Raw genomic sequence first — 13,050 nt, forward strand, 5'->3', positions numbered from 1 at the left:
TATGCGTGGGCTCGGTGGTGGATGCCCTTGCCAGGGACGCCCCTTGGGGCGACGTAGTCGAGGGGGGGGGCGTTGGGGGTGGCCCTCCGCGGCTCCTCCTGCCGCCGTTCTTCTCCTACAAACTCGTCAAGGTCAGCTTCAAGGGGTCAAACCCCAATGTTCATCAGTGGAGGAGTGAGTGATGAGCTTACGCTGGGGGCTGAAGCGGGGGCTACACCGGGGGCTGCTGTCCGGGCTGCTCTCCACTAGCAACGGCGTGCGCGAAGTACCCGCCGGGGGCTTGTCTCTTGTCGAGGCCTTGGCCCTCTTCGCCACCCTCTGGGCCAGCGTCTCCATGTCCCTATGAAGATAACATCTAATCAAAGGAGGATAACACAGGATTAAATTCAGGAGATGATGTGGGGGGCGAAATACTTACTCTTCCTCCACTAGCTTCCTCTTCCCCGCCGGGCTAAAAGATTCGAGGTCGAACTTGGCCTCCAAGGTGCTGTCCGAAGGAGAAGGGGAAGGGGATGGGGTCCGGTGACGCTTGGACGAGGAGGAAGCAGACACTGTCCTCTTTGCCACCACGGCCTTCGCCGCCTTCTTCACTTCCACGGCCTTCATCGCCCTCGTCTCGCGCACGAGCTGCTCCTGGGCTGGCTGCTGCTGCGTGGTCCTGCCGGGCCGGACCAGCTCACCAGAGCTGGCCCGCCGCAGACGTGCAGCCGCCCCGAGGCCGGGGGTCGTCTGCCTCAACCTCCTCTTCGGATGACTCGTCGCCCGCGTCTTCAACAAGGGGGGGCTGGCGCCGCTGGCCTCCCCGACAGACTCCGCCCACTGGGCGTGCTCCTTCTCCTCCGCGGCCTCGTCCGCCTCCTCCTCTACGGTGCCAACGCTGCCGGCCTCCCTAGCGAGCGCCGCCTCCGCTGCCCAGGTGGCGATATAGTCCAGCTCCACCTTGGTGGTGTCTTGGATGAGCAGCGGCTCGTCACGGACATAACTCTCCGACAAAGTGTCGAAGAACTCTTGTACCTTCTATGCTGGCGGCTCGGCTCAGGCCGGGTCAAGGCCATGCGCATTGAAGTCTGGCATCATGGCGATGATGGCGGATTGGCGAGAGTTGTTGCTCAGTGGGACCACTCTCGCTGGCAACCCAAATAGGGGCCCCTTGACGGCCTTGCCAGCCCGGTCCTCTCAGCCCTGCCGTCGCTGTTCATGTCAAGCTGAAAGAGACTTTTACAAAAATGGGGGTGCCCCATCACCGGGTCAGGTCAGAGCCTCATGATGTCGGCCGCGTTCTTGAAATCCCAAGCCGGCCTCCCCTTGTTGTGCAGCGGGGCGATTCGGCGCCGGATGAAGTCGACCCACATCATCTCGAGGGTGAGCTCGGCCATGGTGAGGCGATGGATCCTGGTGGTGGCGACCGCGAGCTTCTCGTCGTTGGTGTCGAGGTCGCTCCAGTCCTTATGACGGGTCGGCAGGCTCTGACGAACTCGGTAGAACTCCAGTGGGTCCTTCTCCTCGATCCAGCACCACCGGCCCCGCCACTCCTCCCAGCTCTCCTTCTGGACACCCTCCGGATACGTGCCCTCCTCCTGGGTCCTTGGGATCCAGGAGATGCAGCCGGAGATGGCGCCCCTGGTTGGAGGCGAGGGGAGATGTAGTGGCAGAAGAGCGCCATGATGGGAAGCACTCCGGCAAAGACCTCACAGAGGTGGGCAAAGAGAGCCATGCACACCACGGCATTCGATGTAAGATCCAGAAGATGGAAGCCATAGGTGTGCATGACATCGTTGTAAAAGTCATAGAATGGAGGGCAGAGCCCGCAGGAGAAGAAATCGATGAAGAAGGGGTACCGATTTGGGCCAGCCTCGGCGAAATCGGCTGGGACGATGCGCGTGGCAGGGTGCCCCATCATCTTGGCAAGAAATAGTTCTTGAGGTGGACCGCATCGGCCGTCAAAGGGAAGTAGGTGAGCTACGTCCGCCGCACCGCCGACTCACTCTCCGGCGCCTCCTTCTCCCCGGCGTCCTTAGCCTCTCCCTTGCCCTTGCTGGTTTTGGGTGCCATGGCGGCTGGGAGAGAGCGAAGGATCAAGAGCAATGGGGGCGTGGCGACGGCGAGCAGAGGCGAGAGCTTCGAATCTTTCGCCCGAGGAAGAAGAAGCGAATGCCGGTTCCGAGATTGGAAAAAGGCACAGAGGGTAAATGAGCAGCGCACCTGCAGTTTTTCCTTTTTATGGGGAAGGCGCGTGCCGCCTCTTTACCATGATGTGACGCATGCATATAGCAACTGCCCCACGCACGACCCCCACGTCACGCATTCAACACGGGTCGTGAGGAAGCACAACGAGCGAGGGAGTTACTTCAGTAAAAACTCCGCCGCGCGCACGCCCGCGCACCGTTCTGGGCATGGCCCAATAACGCCCCACGCTTATAAGTGGCCCAGGCCCGGGAGCTCCTGTCGGTGTACAAAAGTAGGGGTCCCTTTTTGTACCCCTTTACTTGTGCGTGGGCAGTCACATCCCCAAGCCCATGGCCACTCTTGGAGGAGAAGAGGAAGCAAAGGCCCAAGACTACCAGAGCAACACCAAGCCAGAAACACAAAGATCAGAAGGGCGAGGTGAACTCCCCCGGCAAGGCCCTTGCCGGGGCAGCCTCCACAGCCCCTGTGTCGGTGTCAAAACCAGCGGATCTCGGGTAGGGGGTCCCGAACTGTGCATCTATGGCGGATGGTAACAGGAGGCAGGGGACACGATGTTTTACCCAGGTTCGGGCCCTCTTGATGGAGGTAAAACCCTACGTCCTGCTTGATTATTCTTGATCATATGAGTAGTACAAGAGTAGATCTACCATGAGATCGGAGAGGCTAAACCCTAGACGCTAGCCTATGGTATGATTGTCTGTTGTTCTACGGACTAAAGCCCTCCGGTTTATATAGACACCGGAGGAGGCTAGGGTTACACAAGGTCAGTTACAAAGGAGGAGATATGCATATCCGTATTGCGTAGCTTGCCTTCCACGCCAAGTAGAGTCCCATCCGGACACGGGACGAAGTCTTCAATCTCGTATCTTCATAGTCCAACAATCCGGCCAAAGGATATAGTCCGGCTGTCCGGAGACCCCCTAATCCAGGACTCCCTCAGTAGCCCCTGAACCAGGCTTCAATGACGATGAGTCTGGCGCGCAGTGTTGTCTTCGGCATTGCAAGGCGGGTTCCTCCTCCGAATACACCACGGAAGAGTTTGAATACAAGGATAGTGTCCGACCCTGCAAAATAAGTTCCACATACCACCGTAGAGAGAATAATATTTCCATAAATCTAATTTGCTGATACGTTTTGGCAGCATGACGTCACGCCACGGCCCGGTAATTATTTGAACCGTTTTTCTCTAACCAGCCCCGCACATAACGCGAGGCGGTTTCTTGACACGTCTTGTCAAAGCAGAGATCATGTTCCCCTTATCACGGGATTCTCATCAATATAAACGTGGGTAACCCAACCGTGCCTGTTAGTATGACTCCTAGATCTTAGGTAAGTCTCGAACGGCCACAAGGAGGACGCCTGATATTCATCCCCTTTATAAAGGGACAGGGCTTTTCGGACCTTCAATCGAATCCTTCCCCCGCCTCGAGTTCTAACACCCAAAGCCCAGGTCAGGCGCTTCGGACCTTCAATCATGTCCGGATCCAGCCTTCAAGGCCGGTGGATGCCTTCCTCCGTCACAGAGGAGGACATCAAGAAGTTGAGGGAGGCCAGATATCTGACCGCCGAAATTTCGCATAGGCTACCTGCCCGAGGGCAGGTCGTCCCTACTCCCGAACCCAACGAGATCATTGTGTTCGTCTCCCACTTCCTCCGAGGACTAGGCCTCGCTCTGGATCCCTTCGTTAGGGGTCTTATGTTCTATTACGGGCTGGATTTTCTCGATCTGGCCCCGGATTCCCTTCCTCACATCTCGTCATTTATTGTCGTTTGTGAGGCCTTCCTCCGCATTATCCCTCATTTCGGCCTGTGGCTCAAGACCTTCGATGTGAAGCCGAAGACGGTCGAGGGGCAGTACGCAGCGTGCGGAGGTGCTCTAATAAGCAAAATTGCTGATGCTTCATGGCCAAAGGGTTCCTTCCAGAGGTGTCCGGATTGTGGCAACAGGAGTGGTTTTACGTCACAGCTCCCCGAAGTGCCAAGTGTGTAGCTCCCCCACCTTTTGCTCGGGCCCTCCACCACAACCGATGCCATGGATCAGCAGGGGGCTGTGCTGGGGTCCAGCCAAGGACGTGCCAATACTGCAGAGCCTTATCCGAGATCTCTTCAAGGGAGATTTCAGTCTGGTTATGGTAATGCAAGTCATGCTGGTTTGTCGAGTCCAGTCTTGCAAACGCCGACCCCTCCGCATGTGGGAATTCAACCCGGAAGGACCATGCACTATTCAGAATTTCCTCGGCATGACACACAAGGAGATGTACAAGTCGTTCTTCAGATCCCAAATAGAGTGTCCGGACACTATCGAGGACGTGGGCCTGAGCCGCAACCGCCCCGCTTCCCAAGTAAGTAATCCCATGGCCGAACACACTGTCCTTTTATTTATCATGACATCATCCTAAAGAATCACTCTTTGACCAGGACTGGATAACAAAGGCGAAGATGATCCGGTGTTCGGCCCCCCTTCCTGAAGGCTTGGACAATCCGGTGCTGGAAAAGATGCTTGAGCCAGCACCTTGTCTGGTGCCCTCAAAGGAAGATGAAGGGGGGAATAAAGAGGGAGAAAGAGGGCCTCCATCGCTACCTATTCCAATCGAGGGAATGAGCGCCTCCACGAGGGAGGATAACCAAGGGGAAGAATCTGACATTCTCTCTCCCCGGGGAAAGAAGAGGACTACCTCTGAAGATCCGTAAACTAAGGCTTCCAAACGGGAGAAGAAATCTCCGCCAGAGGGTCCTGCCTCGGAGGGTATTCTTGCCGCACAATGTCCGCGCGGGGATCAGCCCTCTACCGAGCTGTAAGTAATCAAAAAGTACTTAATAGTGAAGATATCCTACCTTACTTCTGAAGACAATAACCGATGCTTGTAAATTGTAGCCCGGATCGCTGCCCTTCTCGACAGAGTTCATCTTCGGGGGATCTTCTTCCGGAGATGATGGACAGCGAAACGCCTCCCCCGGACTCCCCAGCTCAAGAAGCGGGCGACCTTGAAGTGTCATCGCGAAGGGTATCTTCGGATCCAATATCGCCAGAGGATAACCCTTTGGCTGTCTGGCATCCCCAGTATCCGGCTCCTGAGGAGAGCGACAGCAAGGGTCCATACTGTGTGCGGTCGGACACGCTGAAGGATCTTCTAGGGAAAGCCGTCGTCTTGGAAGCGCATCGTACACTAATGGGTACGGTAATTGAAAGGATTTCATTCGCCGAAAGCGGTTTGCACGAAGCTTTTATGAGTCTGCTGAAAGGCTTTGAGGTACGTAAAATAATGTATACCTTTAATAGTACCGCATACGTTAGGTATGCCCATGAAGATAGTAGCCCTTGAGACTCTGGTTGTCATCGAGAACGGCGGCAAACAGAGGATCATAGTCCCAGGTAATAACCAGACCGCCTGTATGCGTAGGTGGTTGAAGCTCCGGTGGCTAGCCAGACTGATGGGTTTGTCGAACTAAAGCGGCAGCTAGATGCGGCAGATGCCGACATCGTGCTTTTCAACAAGCGGCTTGACGAGGCACAGGGTGAGTGATTTTTTCTGGTGATCGTCACATAATAAGAGCAGCATGATGCCAATATCTTTAATATGTTGTGACTGCAGATGGAGCTGCCACCGTGGAGACCCTTCGGGCGGAGCTTGCCCGAGCCAAGGAGCAAGCAAGGAGTAGCAATGCGGCCGCTTTAAAGGCGGCCGAAGAGTTAAGGGCTGAACAGGCCGCACATTGTGGGAGCAAAGAAAAAATTGCCAAGATGGCCATGGAGTTAAAAGATGCTGCTGACCATTACCGGCTTCTTGAAGAAGAAAACCAGGTGAAGGCGACGGACCTGGAGAAGGCTCGGGTGGCTGCCAAGGAAGCCCGCTCCAAAATTAGAGCAACGAAGGAGAAGTTGTCAAGCTATGGATATCGTTTCTCGGAAGCCCTTCTTGTTGCGGACGAAGTTCGGAGATCCAAAATATGCTCCTCTGGACCGACTATGGAGTTCTGCGGATGAGTACATGGATTTGGCTGCAAGTGCTGCAGATGCTATGGAGTACTTCAAGGATCAGAAAGGTCCTGAAGTGGAGGAGCTGTTCTGGTCAAAGTTTAACGCTCCAGTCCGTCCGCTGTTGCTGAATGAGCGATTGACCGGTTGGGCCGAGCTCCGTAGATTATCCGAACTGGCCATGAGGTCCATTGTGGATCAATTGTGGCCAGGAGGGCCAAGGCCGAATAGCTACTTTAGCTTAGTGCAACAATTCCTTGGCGTTGTGCCACGCATCGATGCTGTAAAGAGGTCGGCGTGCATAGAAGGCTCGTGGATGGCCCTTGCCCGCGTAAAAACATACTGGGCGGAGATGGACGCCACCACTGTTGCGGCACAGGGTTGGACCATAGGCCGAGTGGCTGCCGAGCACTACTTTGAAGAAGTTCTTGAAGGCACTCGTGCGATAGAGGCTCGGTGCTCGAAGAATATTATGTCTGAGTGACATGTATTCCCATTGTAAAAACAATGTTTTGTTGAGTTTATCAAGGCTGTATTTATACTTTTGCCCGAAAGTACTATGATGCCTCCTGTGCGGCCGTTTATGTATATATGTATATAACCTGAAAGATGGCAGTCGTCGGCTTCAGCCCCCACGCATATAATGCAGGGGTGTTTGCAGAAGACGCATGTTCACACTTGATCCAACATCTTGGTCCATTAAGGAGGTGATAGCGCAGCGAACTAGGCAATCGGACTATAATGCTTTAACACTTTCACTTAGCCAGAGGAGTTGACAGTGGGGCTACTTTATGGCCCCTGGTGGCTCCGCACTCATCCGAATTCGGGGTGCGTACATGCCTGGCCAGGAAACGGCCCTTCGTTAAGGCGGAGGAATCCCGAAGATTCCGCTAGGTCATTGAGTGGTTGACCAGTCTCATGCTATATCATGACAGTCAGTTTTCGGCTTTATCTACTGAGGTGCTCGTCCGGATGAACTAGGGCACAATCGCAGTAGTTCTCCTGGTGCCGCCTTAGCCAATAGAGCGGAACATAAGGCAGCAAAACGCAGGAGCCGGGCAAACCCAACATTTGACCAAAGACATGATTCGGAGCTGATGCATATAAGGCCAAACTCATGACGCCGAACACTCCCTAAGGTATTCGGTCTTTATGATGTAAACCGGGCCTAAACAGTGCCCTTGGTAATAAGCCCCTGGTGTCCAGGTACGTGCAATATTTTGACGTGGCCACATGACAATACGTCAGCATCCTTCTCAATTGTACTGAGAATCCAACGGATGTGTATCAACAAGAGATGGTAAAAAAGGTTTACGCAGGGTCCTAATCTAAAAAGAATCCTTGGAACAGGTCCCTGCTGCACGTCTACGCCTGTGTCTCCGTTGTGCCATGTCCTGGACGGGTGTAGCACGATGGTCATCTATAAAAGAGAGGAACTTAGTTGAAAAGTTGTCGTGCAAAAAGGTAGGTTATACTAAATAAACTATATACAGTTCAAGATGAGTAAAGTTGAGCCTAATTGCCACTTGTTTGCACGCGTTGAGCCCCTTGTATTGTAATAGGGGTATAGCCATCAAACCTGTATCAAGTACATATATCTGCGCCGGACTCGTCTAACCACGTCCGTGGTCTTAACGACCTGGCAGATGCATTAGTTGGTGAGGCCATTTAGTGTGCGACTGCCAAGGCAACCGCATAGTCTTCCGCGCGCAAGGAACGCTCGATATTTCCATTTACTGTAATGATGCCACATGGACCAGGCATCTTAAGCATGAGAGAAGCTTAATGCGGTATTGCGTTAAAGCGAGCGAAAGCTTCGCGTCTGAGTAGTGCTTGATAACCACTTTGGAACGGAGCGATGTGGAATGTTAAATTTTCGTTGCGGAAGTTATCGGGAAAGCCGAATATAACCTCTAGTAGCAGGGAGCCCGTGCAATGGGCCTCTGGGTCTGGCGTTACTCTTTTAAAGTTTGTATTGTTGCGGCTAATTTTTGTTGGGTCTATCCCCCTTTTGCGGACTGTGTCCTGATATATCAGGTTTAAACTGCTGCCGCCGTCCGTCAGGACTCATGTGAAGTGGTATCCGTCAATTATTGGATCTAATACCAAGGCAGCCCATCCTACACGCTGGGTACTTGCCGAGTAATCCCGATGGTCGAAGGTGATCGGTTGGGACGACCAGTGGCAGAACTCCGCGGTGATAGGCCCTGGGGCATGTGTCTCTAGGAGTGCCGCTTTGTTTCTCCCCTTTGTCACGTGTAACACGTTTACTGTTTTGACTTCTGGTGGGAATTTCTTCTGTTCCCCAGTGCTTTGCTTGCGAGGCTCGTCCTCGTCTTTGCTTGGTGTATCCTGCCCCTTATGTTCGGCGTTGAGCTTGCCGGACTGCTTGAAGACCCAACATTCTCTATGTGTATGATTTGCAGGTTTATCGAGGGTGCTATGGATCTGACATATTTGGTCCAGAATCTTGTTTAGGCTGGACAATTCGTCTCTGTTGCCTTTGGAGGGCAACTTTTTCTGACCTGGCCGAGAGCTTCTGAATCCGGCGTTTACCGCCGTGCTCTTCGGGTTGTCTTCTTTACTCCGGAGCTTATTTTTGCTGCGTCGTGATTTCCCGTTTCCGTCCCTGACTTCGGATGTACTTGGGTCGCTGGTGCTGCATCGGGCTAACCAGCTGTCCCCGCCCGCGCAAAAGCGGGTCATGAGGCTTGTTAATGCTGCCATTGTTCTTGGCTTTTCTTGGCCGAGGTGTCTGGCAAGCCATTCGTCTCGAACGCTGTGCTTGAAAGCTGCTAAGGCTTCGGCGTCCGGACAGTCGACTATTTGGTTCTTTTTAGTGAGGAACCTGTTCCAAAGCTTTCGGGCTGACTCTTCGGGCTGTTGAGTTATATGACTTAAATCGTTTGCATCCGGTGGTCAGACATAGGTCCCTTGAAAATTTGGCCGAAAAGTGTCGGGGATATACCCCGCGGCGTAAACCGGCCGGAAGTATAACCCGGCCGGGCTAGGAGTTTCATTGGTAAACCGCCAGAGGATTGGTGGTTTACGTGATTGGCGGTTTACATGTCTAGCGGTTTACGTGTCTGGCGGTTCACTGGTATGACGATTCACGAGCCTGAAGACTCATTCGTGACCCGGCGCGTGTTCTGGACGAATGAGAAGGCCCAAGGCCCAGCATGCCGGTTTATGTTAATGGTGGGCCGGTTTAAGAGGAAAGGCATGAGGAACATTATCTTACAAGGAGCTAAGACCTGGACTTGTATCCGGTTTGTATTAGAGATAGACTAGTGCTAATCCTAATAGGACTCTACATGTAACCCGCCCCTCCAACATGTATAAGTAGGGGCAGGGCTCCTCAAAAGGGGAGAAGAGGGACAAGTTCCACAAGTTGGACAAGTTAGGTTTAGACAATAGCTCTCGAGATAGAGCACTCTTGTAACCGTGATCATCATCATCAATATCAATGAAGCAGGATGTAGGCTTTTACCTCCACCGTGAGGGGCCGAACCTGGGTAAAACATCGCATCACTTGTCCCGCTCAACCCCTCTCAAGCTACCACATAGATGCGTTGGCCTCACGACTAAGTCCTGACATTAAGGACATCTTTCGTGACAATTCCACGACAGTTGGCGCCCACCGTGGGGCTCGCGCACGGTAGTGTTGAGTTCTTGGAGGGATCTTTTCTAGGGTTCTAGAAGTTCGCAATTTTTCAGATCAACAAGAGCCGGCATGGAAAAATTTACATGAACTACGAGTTCATCGGTTAAGATTGATAAGTGTTCTGCGATGATAGGTGTGAAACTGCTTCCGCGCGATTGCTTGCCGTCGCTCCGAGCGACCCCGACACCGTTGTGGCCAAGGCCTCGCCGCCGAAGTTACGTTTGCCATTGTGGCCGAGCTGCCCGCTCCTGCGGTGGCGACCTTGCCTCCGCTGCTCGTCTTTGCCGTAATGGCTTTGAGTTTGTGTTGATCCGCCGAGACCGAGTTGCCTTGCTCTGCCTCCGGTTACCGCGCCTACAAGCCACTGTTGTTCCCTAGTCTGACGACCGGAGGCTACAAATCAGTTGAGTCATGTTTGGTCTGCTTACACGATCTAGAAAAGTCAAAGTTGAGGGGGCCACTACCTACATGGACGTGGCCTCATTGAATCGGCCACAACTTGAAGCGGAGGTCTCCCCAAACTTAGCCCTGCCTCTGATTGAGCCATCTCTGGGCCACATTGAGCCGGCCTTGCTCCGCTGCGAGTCGCCGCCGGGTGCCACGACCCGCCTATTTTTGCCGCAGAAGCCGTCATCGAGCACCACTTCTGTTGGAGCTGCCGTGAGCCGCTATCGCCGCTGCCGACTCTGCAGCGCCAAGCCGCCTCCCGAGCTTGGCCGCGACGCTACAGCCCTTTTCTCAAGCCGCCGCTGCCGTGGCAACTCCGGAAGTCGCTGTCGTCGCTGCCGTCTCTACGGCCTGCAGTCGCCGCTTGCCTAAACCGCCACTGCACCTCTCCCTGTGGGCATTGCCTCTGTAGCCTCGTTTGGAACCGCCCGTTCCCGAGTCGCCACCGAGCTCGCCTCCTCCTTGCTGCTGCGAGCCACCCCAGCCGAGGGAAGCCTGTGGACCGCCGCCCGAGCCCCGCCTCGTCGCGGCTTTCGCCTTCACCTCCACAGCCGTGGCCTTGCTCTGTCTCAGCCATGGCAGAGCCGCTGCTGTGGGCTCCACCTTTGCCACGAGCGCTTCTGCTGCTGCTGCGCTTTGCCAGTGTTTTAAAAACAAGGGCCGAATATTTTAACTGGCCAAGGGAACTTGGAAAGAGGGTCTGCGTACGGAGCTTTCGCCTAAATAAATCAGGTGATATTTGTCCTATATATTTCTTGCTAAGTACATGTTGATTTATTTGGTCAAACAACTACTTTGCCCTGCTGTATGTTTTGTACGCAGGATAACTGTGTTTATACCGCAGGTTTCGTCCGTGTCATGCCGCCTGATGAATGAGCGTGAGCAAGTCACCGTCCCTGTGGTCCGGTTTACATCAGCTTGCTGGGACCGCGCCCGTGATTAACTCAACCGTCTGCGCCGGTTTACAACACCCGTGGCCGACTCAACCGTCCATGCCGGTTTACAGCACCGTGGCCGACTCAACCATCCACGCCGGTTTACAACGTCGCGGTCGACTCTCCCGTCCACACCGGTTTAAAAAACACCGTGGCCGAAAAATCTGTCAGCACCCGTGGCCGACTCGGCCGCGATTGTTTTCAGTTTCACCACGGTGATCATCAACTCCGCGGTGATAATTGCTGACCTGACGCATCAGGTGAAATCCATCCAGCATATTTTTATACATTATATATTGCTTTCTTTAAAAGAGCAATTACTCCGGTTTGCAAGTTGTCACATGCAGGATTCAAACCGGTCTATATCACGGTTAATTATGAATTATCTCAAGCCAACTCCTCAAGTCGCCTTGAGACTCGGGGGCTACAATGACATAACTCGGGAACTCCGGGTCATTGGAGGGAATGATAACCTGGTTCCAAAGGATACCGCCATATTGATGAAAATTGAAAGGCCGTCAGAAAATTGTCGGTTCAAAATAAAGAATGCTGGTTTACAATCCGGCTCAAGGGAAGTCAGTCTCACTGAAACTCTCAAATATCCGGTTTACAATCTGGTTCAAGGGAAATCTGTTCTCCCACAAAGCTCTGAAGCGCTCAAATCCGGTTTAACAATGTCCGGTTAAAAAAGGAATTAACTTCTCGCAAGTTCGAGTTTAAAGGCCGTCAGAAAATTTCCGGCTAAAAATAAAAATTCCGGTTTAAAATCCGGTTCAAGGGAAAGATATCTCCCACAAAGCTTTGAAGCTCTCAATATCCGGTTCAAGAAGAATTTATCTCTTGCAAAAAGTTAAAAATTGCCAAAGAGGACCTGCTGCCATGATGCACGGTTCAAACATGGGTATTCCGCCTTACTGGCCTGACATATTATTGATCACATGGGGGCTTCTACTTCATAAAGCGGGGTCTCTGTTCTTTTACATCATGCGTGGTTACACGGAGCTGCTGTCTTAAAGTGGCCTCCGGTTTACCCCTTGAAAATTTTATAAACATCACTTGGGGGCTTGGTCGTGTCCGAACCAATGCAACACCTTTTGATAGGCGAAAGCCACCAGATCACTTGGGGACATGGTCAAGTCTGAACCAGTCACGCCTCTTGATCGGCCTAAGGCCATAGAATCACTTGGGGGCTTGGTCGAACCCGAACCATTTCCACGCCTCTTGATCGGCATAATGCCACGGTTTCATTTGGGGACCTGGCTGACTTGAACCATAGCTACACCATTGGGGAGCTTGGTCATGTCCGACCATGGTAACACCATCTGATCGGCTCAATAAGCCTCTTTTTGCAAATGGTTTTATCATTGCCTTTGCTTCAATATTTTCCTTGATAACTGTTTCTTTTATTTTTGTTGCGTTTTTAAACCGACAAAGTTTTAAACCGGTTCAAACTGTCAATTACAAATTGACGAAACACGGTTAAATCTTAATCTGGAGACTATCTGCCCGGTTTGATTTTCTGTTACCATCCTATTATGGAGTAAACCGGTGTTTATCACAACCCGGCACGGTTTTATCATAAACCGGCACAATACGGAAGGAGTTATCAGTACTCAAGATTTGGGTTATCACCCTTACTACAAAAAGTTAGTAAAACCAACAATGTGATTCAATGTCACAGGTATGATATATTTCATATTTGATTATTCTTAAGTGCAGCCTTGGTTATAAACCCGGGTTATATGTTGGGCATTATGACCCGTCTGGCGGTAAACCGCCAGGACACTTTAAACTTGTTGTATGCAGAAACAGGTTTGTTAAACCGGCCTGGCTTTGGACTA

This window comes from Triticum urartu, chromosome 4 (genome assembly GCF_003073215.2).
Source record: "Triticum urartu cultivar G1812 chromosome 4, Tu2.1, whole genome shotgun sequence".
NCBI lineage: Eukaryota > Viridiplantae > Streptophyta > Magnoliopsida > Poales > Poaceae > Triticum > Triticum urartu.